This window comes from Rhinolophus sinicus, chromosome 18, assembly GCF_057876585.1.
Source record: "Rhinolophus sinicus isolate RSI-liver-muscle chromosome 18, RSI-T2T, whole genome shotgun sequence".
In the NCBI taxonomy this organism is placed as follows: domain Eukaryota; kingdom Metazoa; phylum Chordata; class Mammalia; order Chiroptera; family Rhinolophidae; genus Rhinolophus; species Rhinolophus sinicus.
In genome coordinates this window covers 96,744,424-96,764,391 of record NC_142518.1, presented here as the reverse complement: position 1 = coordinate 96,764,391, position 19,968 = coordinate 96,744,424, and the positions used below count along the sequence as shown (strand labels likewise).

Below are 19,968 nucleotides of genomic sequence, written 5' to 3'. Positions count from 1 at the left end.
AAATAAGACCTAGCTGGACCATCAGCTCTATTGCATCTTTTGGAGCAAATATTAATATAAAACCCAGTCTTATTTTACTATAAGACCAAGTCTTATATAGCATAATATTACAGTAAAACAAGACCGGGTCTTATATTAATTTTTGCTCCAAAAGACGCATTAGAGCTGATGGTCCAGCTAGGTCTTATTTTCGGGGAAGCACAGTATATAATTTTGTTGCTTCCCTGAAGAATGGATTATAAAACCGTGACATTGTTGACTATCTCTGTGAGATTTATGGTTAAGATATTTGGGTGCTTTGAAACTGCTTTTTTAAATGAGGAAGTCTTTTAGGAGAAGCATCCTGGTTGACTTTTCACATTCGCTTGGCCAAAACAAAGATCCATTTCTTAAGAGGCCGGAAACAATCCTAACTGGTTTAGCGGATACTTCCTCTGGGATCCAACGGGTGTCAGTGGGCTTCCCATCCCCAGGACCACCTCAGGTTTCTAAATTTGATGTTTTATATGTAAGAGTCAACAGAGGAGAGTATCTCTAATATCACCCATAGAATGGTAAGGGATATATTTTCTGAACAAGACATGGACCATTTTTACAGGAACAGGGAAGTACCATATTTATTGAGACAATTTCTTTTCTAACAGTGTTTCACATTTATTGAAAATAAGGAAAAGACTTTTGTCCGGGTAGTGTTGAGGATTCGGTAGAATCTAAGAGTTATTTGGTTGACCAACAAGCACATAACTAAAAAAAATACTATAAATTCAGAAGAGAACCGGATGCTGGGCAAAACGAACAGGTCCACAGGAGAACATGAGCGACTCGATTTGGCTGCTGGGCAGCCCTGGGACCCGGCAGCCATCTGGCAGGAGCAGAAGGTGTCTCTGGGAGTAGGGAGGGACTGGGTCCCGCCGAAGGTGAACGGCTGGCAGAGCCCCTCCAGGGAGGCGGTGAGCTGTTGGAATCATTGTCCAGGGGCTGTGGCCAGCTCAGTCAGCTACCTCCCGGGTGAGACCAGACCGCTGGAGGCTGCAGTCTGTCGCTGGGATGCGGCGGATGGTGATGATGGCAGCCGCCGCGCAGGTCTCCGGGCACATCGATGCAGGCCTGGTAGCCTGACAGGGAGCGGCTGGGCTGTGGGGGTCTGTCCAGCGTGCAGCGGGAGCGCAGCTCGCAGCTGGAGCCCAGGACCGAGTCCAAGTGTGCGTGGGAGGGGCCGGGCTGGACCCAGGGCGGCGGCGGCGGCGGCGGCGGCGGCGGCGGCGGCGCGCTCCAGAGAGAGGCCCCGCTGCAGCAGCGGGACCTGGAGCGCTATTCCTGGAACAAAGGCAAGCACTACGCGGGAGGGGACAGGAGCGCGGGGTGGATCACGGCGACTCGAACGTAAGGGCGGGGGAGGCGCGGCGGGAGGACGCCTGTGGCGGTCTGGGCGGTGGCGACGGGCGCGCGGACCCTCCCCCGAGCACCCGCCACCCAGGCCCGAGGGTCTCCCGGCCTAGAAGTCCTCGTCCTCCACCCATCCAAAGACCCGCTTCATCTCGGCCAGGAAGCCCCGGTAATCATTGAGCAGGGGGCTCTCCTTCCTGATGTAGGGGATCACCCACTGCAGGGCCGGCCCGGTGAGGCGGGTGATGAGGAACGTCACCTTCAGGGCATCGCTGGAGAACAGGGTCTCGTCCACCAGCATGTAGGCGCCCGTCTGCACGATAAACTCCGGGAGCCGGTCGGTGTCTCCGTCAAACGTCTCGGGGAAGGGAATCGGGTTCCTCCACCGACGCGCCTGGGGCCGGAGGGGCAGGGCCAGGAGGGCCTTGATCAGCTGCACTCGGCCGTCCATCGCGCCTCGCTCGCTTGGCTGGGCTGGGCGGGGCTGGGGGCGGGGAGGAGGGCGGGAGGCGTGGCGGGAAGTGCGTGTGTGCGGAGGCGGGTCCAGGCGGGGGTGGGCGGGGCCGCAGGCGGTGCGGGGCGCGTGCGCGAGCTCCGCCCGCAAGGCCTGGTGGTCGCTAATGCGCAGGCGCGCAGGGAGCCGACTGAAGGCCTGAGAAGCGGAAGGTGGGGATGGGGGTGGAGGCGTCCGAGGAGGCAGGCGGGGCTGCCTCCCGCTCGAGAAGGCGGGGTCAGAATCGGAGGGGCGGGGCCGCGGTTTTCCGGGGCGGGCCGCTGGGTAGGGGCAGGGACCAGGGAGGAGCCCCGGACACCTGGCTCTATTTAGTGAGGGAGGAGTACGCTGCAAGTTTGGGATCTTAGCGTCCCTCTCCTGGGGGTCGAAGAGTCCTGCCTTCCGACCGCTTCTGCCCTTCCGCTCCAGCGTAATTTTTGCTAACCCTAGACTCTGGGTGCCACTTGAGTGGGGTCCTGTGAACGCATTCTGCTGCTTACGGATGCATTTCTCAGCCAGAGAAGTATTGCACCACTGGTTGTAGATGTGGCGGCCTTACACCATAATGGAAAAGTCCCAAGTGTTATCCAACATAATCTAGTGCAGGATATTAAAAAAAATAATGCACCACAACCAATTAATGTAAAGATGGTTAAATGGTAAGAGATCTCTTAAGCTGCTACATTTACAGGCCAAATGAAAATTATTACTATGGAAAACCAAAGACAAAAGTAAGAAGAGTGGTATGTATGGATTGGCAAAAATAACTCTCCAGAAAATCCACCAAAAGAACGGTTTATTCTGGGGAAAAGAAAAAAGAAACAAAAGCACCACCACAGTGCGGGAGCGCATACCTCCAACCCGGGGTTCCACCCGGCTGCCCACGTGAAGAATAGCCCCAGTTCCAAGGTGACTGTTGTATATATCGGGCATCCCTCCATCGGTAGTTACCACAAAGTCTGACAGGAAGTAGGACCAGAGAGTCAACAAGGGGCTCATCTCTACCTATAATCCTCCCAACTCTATGGTTAAGCATTTTAAGATGCCAGTTCACTTTTATCATTCCCCCCTTCGATCAAGATCTTATCTCTAAAGATCACTGATCAACAGGTCTTCTAGTCTCAGGTTTTGCAATGTCCAGCTTTTTGTCCCTCGATGTCTGTTCAGCTTCTAGTCCCTCGGTGTCTGTTCAGCCTTTTGTCTCTCGATGTCAGAAGGGACTCTTCTGGGTGTCATCTTTTACATCATGGGGAAGAGTGCATGGATAGGGAAACAGCTGGTGTTCAGTGTCAACCGGCATCAGAAGCAGAGCTTAAATAGATCAAAGTTAAAGATATAATTAAAACATACCAACCTAGCTTATGTGACAGGGGGCTAAATGCATAGAATGTCCTGTAATTATCTCAAATGGTGAGAGCTTATGAGTCCCAAAAAGGAAATCTGAGATTAAAAGGACTAATGGCAATGCTTTTGGCCAAGGTATTTGAAGAGTTTCTGTAAATTTTGCCAATTGAGTTTTTTTTTTTTTTTTTAGTCAGATAGGCGCAATCAGGGTGTTGCAAGACCTGATAACGCAGAGACGTTAATCATGAATCATGCGAACTCCAATCATCACGTTCTAATCTGCCCTCTGAAGAGGAACAGGTAAGGATTATCCTACCTGATGATGCCAATTGAGTTTTATTAATACCATTAATGCATTCAACCAATCCTGAAGATTGAGGATGGTAAACACAGTGAAACTGTTGTAGGACTGGCCTAACAGCACAGACTTGCTTCAGCACCTGCCCAGTGAAATGGGTTCCTCGATTACTGTGGAGTTCAAGAGGAGTTCCCCAAATAGGAATAATCTTCTCTAACAGTGCTTTAGCCACTGTAGGTACATTAGCTTGTCTGCAAGGGAAAGCTTCACTCCAGTGAGAAAACATACATATCATAACTAAAATATATTTGTATGCATAAGATGGGGGAAGCTGTATGAAGTCTAGTTGCCAGACTTCAAATGGAGGTAAGGAAACCAACTTGCTTCCATAGCATTTCGAAATCATGGGTCACCCCAAAGGCATATCTGCTGTCAGTATAAATGTTGACAGCTTTATCCCTTGTTAAAATGCATACTCGAGTGAAGGCATATAATTCAGCCTGCTGTGCTGAAGTGGCCAGAGGCAAAGGTGCTGCCTCAATGACTTCAGAAGGAGTTACGACAGCATAACCAACACAGTACTCACCAGTGTCAGTTTTTTAAATAGTGTGCACCATCAGTAAACCATGAGAAATCAGCTTTACCCAGAGGAGTTTTTTATAAATCGTCAGGAGGAGCCAGGAGGTGGTCTGTTAATGTCAGGCAGCCATAGTGGGCTTCCTCAGTCTCAGGAGGAAGAAAATCCAGCATGATACTTCTCTAAGAAATTTCTGTCTAAAAAAATGGGTAGGGGCAGATGAACTAAAGAGAAACCAATGTTAATATTCACCTCTTAAGGGACCTTGATAAAAAGGGCATAGGTTCAGATACATAATATCTATTTCTCCAAGATGATTAAGGGGAAGGACTGGAAAAAAAAACCCTATAACTTCTCAGAGCCCCGTCACTAGGAATCAGGAAGGCCTGAAAGAGACTGGTTAGTTGGCAGAGAGCGTCTTGTACACTTCAACTTATGGCAATCCCTTTTCCAATGTTCTTGCTCCTTGCAGTAGTGGCAAAAAGTTGTAATTCTTTGATTTCCCACAGGGTCTCCCATTTGCCATGGCTGAAAATCAAAAGTCTTGGTGATCTTGTTTTTAGATGACTCATCTAAGGTACTAGCAAGCTCATTAGCTAAATTTACCAAGTCTAGGGTAGGCACAGTTTCCCATCCCTTCCTGGATCTTCTTACCAGGAGGGAAAGGTTTTTTTCTAGCTCATTGACAAAGAATTAAATGTTACATGTGTTGAGTCAACATTTGAAGGAAGACCAGAATTTTCCTTAAAAACCACCTGAAACCTATTATAATAGTCATGAGCAGTATCATCAGGCCTTTGTGAGCAAGTGTGAATTTTGCTCCAATTGATAGAACTTGAAAAAGCCTTGGGAATTGCTCGATGTAGCTTTCGAGCAAGTTCCTTGGCTTCCTCCCAATAATTGGAGGTTTGTTTTTCTAAATCCCTTTCAGGATGCTCCCATCTGGCAATCCTCATCCAATGTCTAGCTTGGCCTTCACCAATCAACATATGGATCAACTGGTACAAATCAGAAAACCCAGGTTGACATGCTTGAGTAGAAATATGAAATTCCTCAGCAAACTTATTAGAATCTTCAGTTAGGAAAATCCTTTACAATGGCTCATAACTTAGCTTTTGTCCAGGGGACATTGGAAATGTGGGGTTTATTAGGATCTTCAGAGGGTTTAATCTTAAATGGAAAAGTACTGACAAGTTCTGAGGAAGAAGAGAGAGGAGATTTGAGAGAAGGTGTGGCTGGGGGTTGAGTTAAAAGTGGGAGGGATGACAATGAAGAGCAAGATGGAGTCGGAGGTGGAGTGTGAGACAATGGAGCAGTGGGCGAAGGGCAAGGCAGTGTTGTAGACAAAAAGCCCGAGTTTTCAGCTGCCATTCTATCTCTTTTAGAATTTTTAACAGCCTTCATTAACTTTGAGACTTTATTTTGTAAAATGGCAACTTTAGATTTGTAGTTCTGTTTGGCACCCTCGATATACCACTCCAAATAGACATTCCATTCCTCTTTTTCAGTTACAACGTTGTTACTATCCAATTTACTTTTAAGAAGATCAAGTTTCAGAATCTCAAAAGTTCCCCAAAGTGGCCACTGATTTGCAAACTTACTCTTAGTCAGATCTGTCCATTTAGTTAAATACGTGCATGAAAATTCCCCGTGGATTTTAAACATATACTCAGTCAGTGTCCCAGGAGGAGGGACAATTTTAGAAGGCTTAGACATCAGGGATCCCCCTTTTTTAAAGCACTGGGCCCAAAAACAATTCACAGCTCAAATAACCTGCAAGTCTTCAGCCCGCCTCACTCTGGAACAGTCTGATCACTGAGCATCAGGCTGAATGCTGAAAACCGGTTCCAGGGAAATAGCCAACTCTTAGGGAGTTAAACTATAGGCTAAGCTGGGTGTTACTCTTCCCACTTTTTCAATGAGACAACACAGTGTAATACTAGCCAAGACTGACCAATTTCAGTAGAAATAAACTTTTTATCCCCAAAGGGGCGTTAGGCGAAGGTCAGTATTTGTCTCCAAGTACAGCTTGTTTTTCCAAAGAATTCAAGCCAATGTACCACAAGTACCCAGACAACATAGACAAATAGGCCTTTAGCGCGCGCGCGCGCGCACACACACACACACACACACACACACACACACAGCAACAAACAAACACACACACAAATTTTCAAACAATTCCAGAATGAAACCTGGAGAGCACCAGACACACACAAAAAAAGAAAGAAAGCCCGTTGGCTCAGATCAGGGAGAGAACTTATCCCACAGTCTCTAAGCCGAGGAGCAAAGCATTGGAGCTGCAATCGGCTCAGGAGGCGCCTATTCTGTTTGCTCACCAACTAGATGGCCACTAGAGTTCTGTTCTTCTCTGGATCCCGGACGAGTCCCCAAAATGTCGACTGGCAAAAATAACTCTCTGGAAAATCCATCAAAACTGGTTTATTCGGGAAAAGAAAAAAGAAACAAAAACCACCACCGCAGTGCGGGAACACACACCTCCAACCTGGGGCTCCAACCAACTTCCCACATGAAAAAGAACAGCCCCGGTTCAAAAATGGCTATTCTACATATCCACATCCCTCCCTGGGTAATTACCACAAAATCCAACAGGAAGTCAGGACCAGAGAGTCAACAAGGGGCCCAGCTCCACCATAGTCCTCCCAGCTCTACGGTTAAGCATTTTAAGATGCCAGTTCACTTTTATCAGTTGCTTTCCAAACGGGACTTTATAGAAGTTCTACACAAGAATAAAGGAATGGGCCGGACAGGTGGCTCAGTTGATTAGAGCGCAAGCTCTGGGCAACGGGGCTGCTGGTTCAACTCCCACATGGGCCAGCTGAGCTGTGCCCTCCGCAACTAGAATGAAGTCAATGTGCTGCTGCTCAACTCCCGGGTGGCCAGATGGCTCAGTTGGTTGGAGTGCGGACTCTCAACCACAAGGTTGCCAGTTCAACTTGACTCCCACAGGGGATGGTGGGCTGCGCCCCCTCCAACTAACAACTGCAATTGGACCTGGAGCTGAGCTGTGCCCTCCACAACTAGGATTGAAAGGACAACAACAACTTGACTTGGAAAAGTCCTGAAAGTACACACTGTTCACCAATAAAGTTGTGTTAAAAAAAAAAGAATAAAGGAATGGAATAACGAAGATTTTCACAAATTGGAAAGGAGAATGGGAAATTAACCATTACTTACTATATCTGCATTAATTTGTATGGCTGAGTACAAAATTAATGTAAATTCACCACCAGTTTTCATATATACAGAAAACAACCAGTTAAAGTATAACATGGTGTTATATACCCTACTCAGAAAAGAAATTCAAAGGAAACAGTCTATATATACATATAGTATTACACTGTGTTGTCTCATTGAGAAAATGGGAAGAGTACCACACAGCTTAGCCTATATGTGTGTGTGTGTGTGTGTGTTTCTATTTATATATTTCAATATTTAATATTTATTGAATTCAATATTTAATATTGAAATATATAAATAGAAACACATACACACACACACACACACACACACATATATATATATATTGCAAAAGCGACGTGAAATGTTTTAAATACTAAAGAGGGTTACAAAAGAATACTTAAACATCCCCAGACCTTGGATAGGATGACTTGACATCATAAAGATGTTCAATTTTCCTAAGTCAAATTACACGTCCAACACTGGACTAGTGATGGGGTCATGTCATAAGCCAATATTGTGTTTAATCCAATTATGTGCACTATTTCTTTTCTTCGAACATCATCCTACCAAAATACCAAGAGGATTTTGTTTTGATTAGACATGCTGATTTTAACGGTCCTGTAGAAAAATAAATAACCAAAAACAATGTGAAAATGTTTGAAACATAAGGGTAATGAGGGATGACTTGCTTCAGCAGATATTCACAAATATATTATTATTTATTAATGTGTTTTTATTGTTTTTTTCTCCGACTTAAATACAAGATTCCAGTGACCTCAGGTGGCCATGATGTTAAACAATGGGCTCTGATTTTTTTTTTCAGTAAATGCCCTGGGGATAGGGCTTTCCCACAGCTAGCTCCCTGTCAGGTTAGATAAACAATGTTCTGAGAATGAGTCTTCGTCAGGGAGCTGTCACAGGTCAAATAATGACAAATGGTGTAGGTTGGGACTTTTTAACTCTGTCTGCCATATCCACACATTTGCACCATGAGATTGTTTCCTTTACTTGCACCTGAATTCCCCTCAGCCTGCTTACCTCATGGTCTCAGCACCATCCCCTTGCCCAGAGCCTTAGGAATCAACTCCAGATATCCACGATAAGATCCCTTTCCTTCCCACCAGGCTCCACATGGAGCATACCTCAGCCACTCTCTCTGCCTTAGCTTTCCAGGCTGGGAAAGGCGTCCATGACAGGGTTTCCCTCCTTCTTCAGTGGATGTGTTTAAGCATAGGTTAGACACAGCTTAAGAGGTGTGGACCCCAAGAAGAAAGATTCATTTGATGTGAACCCCAAGAAGGAATTTATCTACTGAGATGGACTTCCCATGGTCAACCAAGTGCCCAGATTTTATAATAAGAACCTAGCGGGCATTTCTTCCAGGGTCTTCTCATGTACTCTGCATACCCGGAAGAACCTCAGACTGAACTCTCAGCTTCCTGCACTAAGTCCCCTTTGTTTACGCTGTCAGACTCATCCACTGCAGGGAAATCCTGGTTTCTGTTTCTACTAATGGACTGAGACCTTTCCTGTCCAATGAGAAAGGCATAATTTGGGTACCTCATTTACATAAAAGGGACCTAATTGAGAACCTGGGTGGGAACTATACAAGATAGCCTACCCTTTTTCTGGTGGAACACAATTTAGGTCGCTACCCGAATCGGTGTCTCCTGGGCTACAGCTTCTTTTTGCTCAAGTAAATGCCTTTTATTCTTTACTACAGTCTAAAATTAATTTTGGTTTACAGAGGTAAATAGTAGACTGAAAGATACGTCATAGGAAAATATCCAGAATGAAGCACAGAAAGATTAACAGACGAAAAATACAGATAAGGTAAAATACACAGTAGATACGGTATGAAAAGGACTAGTTGATATTTAATTGGAGTTTGAGAAGAAGAGAGAGAATGAAGCAAAACCAGTATTTGAACAGATATTATCTGAGAACAAATACCTAGCAAAGAAAAATGAAAAAAAATCTACATCTAAGCATATCTTAGGATAACTATTGAAAACCAAAGACAAATAGAAAAAATTCTAAAGCTTTTAGGGGACTAACAGCAAATTACCTTTAAAGTAGCAATAATTAGCCTGACAGCTGACTTCTCATTAGTAAAAAAATGGGAAATGAAAGAAAATGAAATACTATCTTTTAAGTACTGAAAGAAAATAATTCCAAATGAAAAAATCTTGTGCCCTGCCAAAATATACTTCAAGAATGAAGATGAAATAAAGGTATTTTCATGCAAAAAAAGAGAGAAAATCCTGAGATAATTTGTCACTAGTGGAATCGTACTTGAAGGAAATATTAACAGATATTCCTCAGGCAGAAGAAAAAAATTTAAACAAGTGAAAATTAATGAATTGCAAAAATATGTGTGCAGATCTGAGTGAATACTGCCTTAAGGGGTTTAGAAACAAAGAATCAAGCCACAGGCCTGCTGTATCTTGGCTCCTGCATCCCTTACTCCTTCTTTATGTCACCCTTCTTGCTGTCAATTGGTGAGCACAACTTTAAAATCTAAGCCTTCCTTTGGGCTCTGGGCTGGCTCTCTTCTCAGCCCATTCTCTGTCCTCCTACATTGAACCTCCTGCAAGAAAGGACTCCCAGTTCTGAGTCTTCCCTAAATTCCAGACTGTATTTCCACTGAATTTACTGTTCATCTTCATTTTGAATCTCATAGACACCTCACAATTGTTGCAACATGATCTCTTTATCTTTCCTTATTTTCTCCCCAAAACTGTTCTGCCCTTGTGTTTCTTTTCTCATTTGGTAGGACCACTATCCATCCAGGCAGCAATGTCATCAAACTTGTAGTAGCTCCTGACTCTTTGGACCCCCTTTTTTCATATACTGGCCACTGCACATACACTGCACGCCATGTTCACCTATGTTTTTCATTTAATCTTCACTGCACCATTAGGAGCTCCAGCATTCATTACCATCCACTTGGACTCTAACAGCCTTCTTATAACTAAATGTCCTCCCTTTTTCTGGTGACTCTGTTTTGATCTGTTTTGCACACTGACACCCAAATGATAGATTTGACAAGCAAATTAGATCTGTTATTCAAGACCTTTAACTCTCTAAGGAGTCTATAGCATCCAGTCCAGGGTTCTTTGCTTGAGGCTACTCCCAACCTTCCCCCCACCCCTCATCTTTTGCCACTTGCATCATTAATTCTCTTCTGCAATCTGACCATAATATGCCATGTGTTTCATGCTCCTGTTTCTGTGCACTTTCCCCTCCCTAATCCTTTACACTGCCTCCTCTCCTGTGTACCACACAAACTCTTGTGCAATATGCATTTCAGCCTGATGCACTTTCATGACAGGCTGGACTAACGTAGTCAAACAAGTCTTGAAGAGCACTTTACCAATTCCTCTATCAGAGCATCACCCACATTGCACCTTCTGGTAAAACCAGTGAGTAGACAAGAGAGTTTATGAAATCCTCAAGGAAAGGATTTCTGGAGATCTCCCAATGAAAGGTGTTAGGTTGGTGCAAAAGTAATTGCGGGTTAAAAGGTTAAAAGTAATTGCAAAAACCGCAATTACTTTTGCACCAACATAATACTATTTTAGTATTTATTTAAGTGTGTTTTTAAACCCTTCCATATATTGTGCAATATATTGAGCTATATTATATCAGAAAAAATATGAAGAAACTGAAGACACAAAAAACAGTGAAGGATATACTGTTGGTAGGGAATAACTGTGATATGAATCCAAACAGTATACCTCAAGCCCATATACTGAACCACTATCCATAGGGCATAGTACATAAGAAGTAAGTGATTATTTTCCACAGATAGGCCATGGACATGAATTGAATTTTGGGTGGGACAAGAGTGAACAGTGATCACAGATTGAAGAGACATAGGTGATCTAAGAGATAGAATCTGTGTGATATTGGTCATCATAGGCCAGGTATCGAGAGGGTCCAGCATGTGTCCATCTGCTGAGGCCAGTCAGGGACAAGCTTAGTAACACATGGGGAAAGAGTTGGGAGATCTGGGACAGGATTCACATCTCTTTTGTCTTCCTTCTCTCCCCTCTGCATGTGTACTAAGTTCCTAGATCCATCCCTTCACTGATTTCTGGACAAAGCCTGCACCAACTCTCCTGCCATCTGGATCTTTGTCAAAGTCTTACCCCAAGACCCCAACTCTGGAGGAATTGACCTATCTTTCTCTGAGCTTGCAAAGAAGCAGCCAGACTAGTGGGTAACTACCCATGTGGGCCAGTTGCTATGTTCTTAGCACTGCATAATAATCTGGCTGGATGGCTCTGGTGTCTTAGCTTCCTAAACCATAATTTGAAACAACCACTTTCATTTTGCTGTTTCTTCATATTTCTTCTTGGAGAACTATGAGGCCATCTCTCTCAGCTACTGTTGGTTGATGATATTCCAGGGTGGGTAGGGCAACATCATGAACAATTACATAACATGACGTAGTGACTACGTGGTTCACCTACCACAGTTGGGAGCGGTTGAGTTCAGTATTTAAGGTAGTCATCCCTGGGTGAGCTGAATATCCCTGTTTGAGTAGCTGTAAAATTAACTCAGCAGATGGCCTTCTGAAAAGGATCAGGCTCTCAGTTTCAAGTTAAATAATGAAGCTTGGTGCCCTTTCCAAGACAATATCTGAAGCTGGTTATCTTTCATCCTACAGTAACAGAAGAAATCATTACTCTGAAGATGGGAGTGGGAACATGAAATCAGGGAAGAAGTCAGAGAAGAAGCGAAGCTGCTTATGCCTGAGTCTTGAAAGTGGGAAGGGTGGGGTGGGGATTTCCACAGACAGAGGGAGAACATGATATGATATGGAAATCTGAAAAAGGTGGTTGGGAGTTGTTTGAATTAATTGCTGAGACCAATCCTGCGAGGCTGCTATGAGTGACTTTGTTATTGGTTTTCCTTGTCTTTCCCCCAATTTTTGAAACCTTTACTGACTTGCCAAAATTCCAAGTACAAACTTTAGGTTCTTCACACTGTGCCCAGGCCAGTGCTATCTGATCCCAGAGCTCACTTGATTCCCCTGATGTCTCCCCATGTCCCCATCTAACAGCAAAGAAGAACTCACATTTAACAGTAGGAATGGGAGAAGTAAAGCATGGAAGGCTCAGTGGAGGAGGGTGCAATTGAACTAGGCCTGGGTAAACTTGGTCATCAACATTTCCAAAATTAGAAATGACAGGAAATAGAAGCTATGGTATAAGACATGAGTAGTAGAGGTGGACATTGAATAATGGACATAAACATAGAAGTGGTAACAATATGAGCAAAGATGAGTTTTTTGGTTGGGTCTTGAGGTATGGACAATTTCCACTCACTGACCTGAAGAGAGTGGACAGTCTCCCTGTCAATCATTGCAGGCCCTTCAGTGATAATGTATGAAGGCGGGTCCATAGAATGATGTCAAAGCAGCCCTACCATGTGACCAAGCTCATTAAAAATCTGGATTGCACAATGCGGCTTCTGTGGACAGTTTCACTCAGTGCTAAGGGAACATGGTGGCTCCCTGGCCTGTGATCTCAAAGTGTAAGTGTACTTTATTTCATAATTGGCTGCCTATAGTGTGATTTTGAGACTCAGGTTGATGGTGTGTCCTGATACACTTTGAGAGATGTGCCCATATGCTCCTGGATTGATGATGGGGAATGTTAGCCGTGTTGGCACAATGTTGTGCTTTATGTGATATGATGGATCTTCTGGATTATTTCATTTATTTAATGTAGGTCTTGAACCAGCCCCCGCCCATTTGTGATCTTAGCAGTTTTTGTGGTGTTTGCTGCTTAACATGAGAAATAGCTAGTGCTTTTGGCTGAGTCAGTGTGGGTCCTGGACAGCTCAGTGGTGGTTGGCACCCCAGAAGCTGATTTTGCCTTTTATTGTACAATGTTGTTGGGTGGGTATTGTTGCAGGGTATTTGTTTAAATCTTGGTCTTGGCTGTTCACATGAAATTTCTCATCACTAGCAGGATTTCTCTCATTCTTGACCTTTAAAGAGAAAGTAAGGTCTTGAGGAGTGTGAGTGTGCTTGTGATGGCCATGTAGCTGCCTTTGAGCACATTTTTTGTTTGTTTCATTTAACAACATGACTGTATGTTTAATATCATTTGTTTGGTTAAATTTCGGAATCGGCATTCTTCATGTGTTGCCTTAAAAAGGAAAAAAAAATCCTGATAATTCCAACATGAAAATGAGTAAACAGAGGCCTGGTCGGCTCGGGGTTCATTCACTTATCTCCAGAAATACCTTCAGTCTTCATTGAGCACTATTTTGCAATTATATGTAATGTACATACATATTTAATATCATATTCAACCAAGAATGATCGGGACACGTTTCCGTACATTTTCCACAATACATGTTGCATTATTTGCAATTTTCCAAAAAAAAAAATAGTCCAGTTGCCAAAACCTTGTTGCTTTAATTCCCTGAAAGGAATCACCCCCCCCGTGGGTCCTATTTCTTGTTTTATTTTATAATATAATGGCATGGGTTTTTTTTTTTCTTTTTCATTACACTGCAGTCATTCAAATTTGTTTAATTTTTATTTTGGCCGTGTTTCAAAAATGTTCTGAATCATTGGCGTTTTACGACTGTGAATAAATGCTCTTAATCATAGAACGTCTGATAATTATGTTCACGAACTTGCCACCTTGCGCTTACATTGGCAGCACTGTACAAACAGCTAGGTGAGGTTTCATAACTTTGGTATATCAGTGTCTCACAGCTGTTTTTGTGTCAACGTGTGGTGGTGTCTTGCTGAGTGGCGTTCGTTATTGTTGTTGCGTGTTTTTGTGTGCCGTCGCCAGAATGTCTGAGCTTGAATTAGAGCAATGAACAAACACTAAATTTCTTGTTAAACTTGGCAAAAGTGGAAGTGAAATCAGGGACATGTTCATCCGAGTTTATGAGGATAATGCCATGAAGAAAACAGCAGTGTACAAATGGATTAAGTGTTTTTCTGAGGGGAAAGAATGCATCACTAATGAAGAGAGGTCAGGGCAGCCAGTAACAAGCAGAACTGACTAAAACATTGCAAAAATTTGTCAAATTGTGTGTCAAAATTGTCAACTGACTGTGAGAAGCATAGCAGACCAAGTAAACATCGATAGAGAAACAGTTAGGAAAATCTTAACTGAAAATCTTGGCATGAGAAAGGTGTGTGCAAAAATGGTCCCGGAGGAGCTCACTGATGAACAAAAGCAAAGGAGAGTGGAAGTTTGCGAGGACCTTTTGGAGAGGCAAGACTATGTTTTGGGCCGTGTTATCACTGCTGATGAAACATGGGTGTACCAATACGACCCTGAAACAAAGCGTCAAAGTGCACAATGAAAGTCAGCCAATTCTCCATGACCAAGAAAGTTCCGTCAGCTCAAATCAAGAGTCAAAATGATGTTGCTAACATTTTTTGATATCAGAGAGATTACTCATTCAGAATTTGTACCAACTGGACAAACAGTTAATGAAGTTTACTATTTGGAAGTGCTGAAAAGGCTGCATGAAAAAGTTAGACATACACGACCTGAACTTTTCAATAATAATTCATGGCTCTTGCATCACGACAATGCACCAGCTCACACAGCACTGTCTGTGAGGGAGTTTTTAGCCATAAACATATCACTGTATTGGAACATCCTCCCTAGTTACCTGATCTGGCCCCCAGTGACTTCTTCCAGTACCCAAAGGTAAAGGAAATATGGAAGACATTTTGATGACATTCAGGACATCAAGGGTAATACAATGACAGCTCTGATGGCCATTCCAGAAGAAGAGTTCCAAAATGTCTTTGAAGGGTGCACTAGGCACTGGTGTGAGTGCATAGCCTCCCAAAGGGAGCACTTTGAAGGTGACCATAGTGATATTCCGCAATGAGGTATGTAGCACTTTTTCTAGGATGAGTTCGTGAACTGAATTGTCATTTTTCATGTCATCGTCCACCGTTAATACAGTCTTGTATTTTGTTTTACAGAAAAATTGTGTTTAGTATCATTTTATTTTATTAAATGTCGGTCCTGGCCCTTTTCATAAGCTTTGTGTTAAAATTTTTCATGTTATTTTCAATTTGCAAATTAGGAAAAGATTGTTTTAATTGTCGTTGTGCTTCTTGCTTTGTGACAGTTACTGGCTTCAAGGGGCCAGCTAACCTAACAATTCATTGTATTTTTCCATTACAAATTTTTCATTTCTCAGTTAGACTTATTTGACTTAGCATAGTTTTATTTATATGTGGAATCTAAGGAACAAAATAAAACAGAAACAGACTCATAGATACAGAGAACAAACTGATGGTTACTAGATGGGAGTGGGATTGGAAGCTGGGTGACAAAGGTGAAGGGATTAAGAAGTACAAGTTGGTAAGTACAAAATAGTCACGGGGATGTAAAGTACTCTACGGGTAATACAGTCAATAATATTCTAAAAACTATGTATAGTGTCAGATGGATACTAGACTGATGAGGGGGATCACTTCATAAATTATATACATGTCTAACCACTATACTGTACATCTAGAACTAAAATAATACTGCATGCCAACTATAATTTAAAAAATAGTCACAGGGATATATAATACAGCATAGGGAATATAGTCAATAATATTGTAATACCTACGTACAGTTTCAGATGGGTCTATTGACTTATTGGGGTGGTAATTTTGTGAGGTATATAAATGTCTAATCACTATGTTGTTTTTGTATACCTGAAACTAATTTTTAAAAAAAATTTAGAGTTTCCGGAAAAATGGCGGCATGAGGTCAGCCTCTGTAAAGCTCCCCTGGAATTTACAACGAATCGAACAACAAAAACTCCACAAAGGATCCCTGCACAGCAGACAGGTAAGACGAAGAGGCCCACTACCGACTGAAATCACCTACAGGTGGGAGATTCGCGCGAGTGGGGGGAGGAGGAAACGGAGAAGTACGCGGAGACGGACCCGCACGGGCGCAGGACGCAGACCTAGCTCAGTGCTCTGAGCTCGCTGCTTCCCGGAACTACCGCAGCTGCGGGAGAGGGAAGAGCTCGGACTGCTAGGGCTCCGCTTATGGCCCACAGGGCTGAGGGGACACCATATAACTCAGCTGAACCCAACGCTCACAGCAGAGACCTTGGAGAAAAGACTGAGTGAAGAAGGCTGAAAACGGTGGTTTAAGCCCGCACTGCCGAGCAGAGAACGGAAGCCTTAGGCACTGAGACTAGCGGCCCCCTCCCTACCCTCCCAGAGCTCGCCCCACCCCCACCTGAACGGTGCTAGAAACGGAACAGTAGCAGTGTCAGAGCAAAAGAACAGAATATTTGCTGTTCTGAGAACTGTGGACCACAGACACAAAGTCGCAGCCCAACTAGTTCCGGCAAAGGGGAGGGGGCTGTGGAAGCAGGACCGGCTGTGGTGGTGGTCGCCGCCATGGCTCTGGGCCACCTCTCACAACTCACCCCGCCCCTGGCCCCACCTATCTGGGCGGATCCCTGCAGGAGTAAACAGAACTGCTGAAATATACGGGCTCTGAATCAGGAGCTGGAAGAGCTTTGGAACATCAAAAGCTCTCCGCATACCCACCGGGACACTGCGCCCTGTGACCCGGGAGAACTATTAACAGAGGAGAAGCCCGTCTCCCAGGGAATCCCCCCAATGTGTGAGAAGCTGGAATAGTGCAGAGAAAACATAGCACTACTGTGTGGGAGAAGAAAAATAAGCTGCAGTTGGAGAAAAAATAAAACATTCTACCAACAAGTACTGGCAAACAAAAAGACCGCTTCCTATCAACCTGTTGCAGAAGTCACTCCTGTAGATGTCTAGGAAGAGAAATAGTAAACCAGTAATCGCCATGAATAACCAAGGCAACAAAATAGCTCAGAAAGAAAGTGAAAAATCTCCAGAAAAGGCACTTAAAGATACAGATATATGTGACTTAAATGACAGAGAATTCAAGATTGCAGTTCTGAAAAAACTCAACGAGATACAAGAAAACACAGATAGGCAGTAAAATGAACTCAGAAACTCAATCAAAGAACAGCATGAGCATTTTACGAAAGAGATTGAAATTTTAAAAAAGAACCAAATAGAATTTCTGGAGATTAAGAACTCAATAGAAGAAATTAAGAATGAAATAACCAGCTTAGGTAGTAGAGTTGACCAGATGGAGGAAAGAATCAGTGACATTGAAGATAGAAACCTGGAAATTACACAGATGGAAGAAGAAAGAGACTTGAGACTTAAAAGAAATGAAAGAACTCTACAAGAACTTTCTGACTCCATTAGAAAGAGCAATATAAGAATAATGGGCATACCAGAAGGAGAAGAAAGAGAGAAGGGAACAGAGAATATATTCAAACAAATTGTCAATGAGAACTTCCCAAACTTGTGGACAGAACTGGACCCTCGAATCCAAGAAGCAAATAGAACACCTAGTTTCCTCAATCCCAACAGGCCTTCTCCAAGGCACATTGTATTGAAGCTGTCTAAAATCAACGACAAAGAAAGAATCCTCAAGGCAGCCAGGAAAAGAAGACGGTAACTTCCAAAGGAAAGCCCATTCGATTATCATCAGACTTTTCAGCAGAAACTCTACAAGCCAGGAGGGAGTGGAACCAAATATTCAAACTATTGAAAGAGAGAAATCATGAGCCAAGAATAATATATCCAGCAAAGATATCCTTTAGATATGAAGGAGGCATAAAGACCTTTCCAGACATACAGAAGCTGAGGGAATTTTCTAATACACGACCTGCACTACAAGAAATACTAAAGGAGGCTATTCGACCACCATCAACAGGGACAATTTGTAGCAACCAAAACTCAAAAAGGGGGAGAATAAAGGCCTGAACCGGAATATGGGAATGGAGAAAGTAAGCGTGCTGAAGATAATGGAATACTCTAAATATCAAACTTTCTTTTACATAAACTTAAGGGTAACCACTCAAAAAAAATCCAGAACTGAAATATATACTGTAATAAAAGAGGAAGCAGAGGGAAACATCATAGAATACCACCACACAGAAATAATAGACAACAACAAAAAGGCAAAGAAACAATGGAGACACAGCCTTACCAGAAAACTAAAGATAGAATGACAGGAAATCCTCACAATTCAATAATCACCCTAAATGTAAATGGACTGAACTCACCAATAAAAAGGCACAGAGTAGCAGATTGGATCAAAAAACTAAACCCAACCATATGCTGTCTCCAAGAGACACATCTCAGCTACAAGGACAAGCATAGACTCAAAGTGAAAGGGTGGAAATTGGCACTCCAAGCAAATGGTACCCGGAGAAAATCAGGTGTAGCCATAAAGATATCAGATGAAGCAGACTTCAGGGTGAAAAAGATAACAAGAGACAAAGATGGAGATTTCATAATGGTGAAGGGCACTGTACAACAAGAAGACATAACAGTCATCAATATTTATGCCCCCAATCAGGGAGCACCGAAATATACCAAGCAACTACTAACAGAACTAAAGGGAGAAATTGACCAAAACACAATTACACTAGGGGACTTAAATACATCATTGACAGCTATGGATAGATCATCCAAACAGAAAATAAATAACGAAATAGCAGCCCTAAATGACACATTAGATGAAATGGACATAATTGACATTTATAGAGCACTTCATCCTAAAACATCAGACTATACATTCTTTTCTAGTGTACACGGAACATTCTCAAGGATAGACAGTATATTGGGACATAAAATCAGTCTCAACATATTTAAGAAGACTGAAATCATACCATGCATATTCTCTGATCACAAGGCTTTGAAATTGGATATCAACCGTAAAAAGAAAGCGGGAAAAAACACAAATACATGTAGATTAAACAACATACTTTTAAAGAATGACTGGGTCAAAGAAGAAGTTAGAGGAGAGATCAAAAGATACATAGAAACAAATGACAATGAAAATACATCCTACCAAAATTTTTGGGATGCAGCGAAAGCAGTTTTAAGAGGGAAATTTATCTCATTACAGGCCTATCTCAAGAAACAAGAAAACTCCCAAATAAATAACCTCATGTTACACCTTAAAGAACTAGAAAAAGAAGAACAAGTAAAACCCAAGGTCAGCAGAAGAAAGGAAATAACAAAAATTAGAGCAGAACTAAATGAAATAGAGAACAAAAAGACAATAGAAAAAATTAATGAGACAAAGAGCTGGATCTTTGAAAAGATTAACAAAATTGGCAAACCCTTGGCTAGACTTACTAAGATAAAAAGAGAGAAGACACTGATTAACAAAATCAGAAACGTAAAAGGGGAAGTTATCACGGACACCACAGAAATACAAAGGATCATCCAAGAATACTATGAAGGACTATATGCCACCAAATTCAACAACCTAGAAGAAATGGACAAGTTCTTAGAAACATATAGCCTTCCAAGGCTGAACCATGAAGAACTGGAAAATCTAAACAGACCGATCACCAGTAACGAAATTGAATCAGTCATCCAAAACCTTCCCAGAAGCAAGTCCAGGACCAGATGGCTTCACTAGTGAATTCTACCAAACCTTCAAAGAGGATCTGATACCAATCCTGCTCAAACTCTTCCAAAAAATTGAAGAAGAGACAGTACTCCCTAACTCATTTTATGAGGCCAACATTACCCTGATACCAAAACCTGGTAAGGACAGCACAAAAAAAGAAAACTACAGA

At 42.8% G+C, this 19,968-nt stretch overlaps 1 long non-coding RNA gene and 1 other non-coding gene across 2 annotated transcripts in view; one reads left to right on the top strand and one right to left on the bottom strand.

The window, feature by feature from the left end:
- The first annotated feature begins 2,316 nt into the window (after nt 1–2,316).
- The window catches only part of LOC148754678 (uncharacterized), a 35,319-nt gene continuing 17,667 nt past the window's right edge, over nt 2,317–19,968 (top strand). The window contains exons 1-2 of the long non-coding RNA XR_016019909.1: nt 2,317–3,523; nt 16,044–16,151. This is a non-coding gene — a long non-coding RNA (uncharacterized LOC148754678). The remainder of the gene's footprint in view (nt 3,524–16,043; nt 16,152–19,968) is intronic.
- On the bottom strand, nt 3,413–3,546 carry LOC148754679 (U8 small nucleolar RNA). Its single transcript, XR_016020107.1, has one exon. It is a non-coding gene; the product is annotated as a U8 small nucleolar RNA (small nucleolar RNA).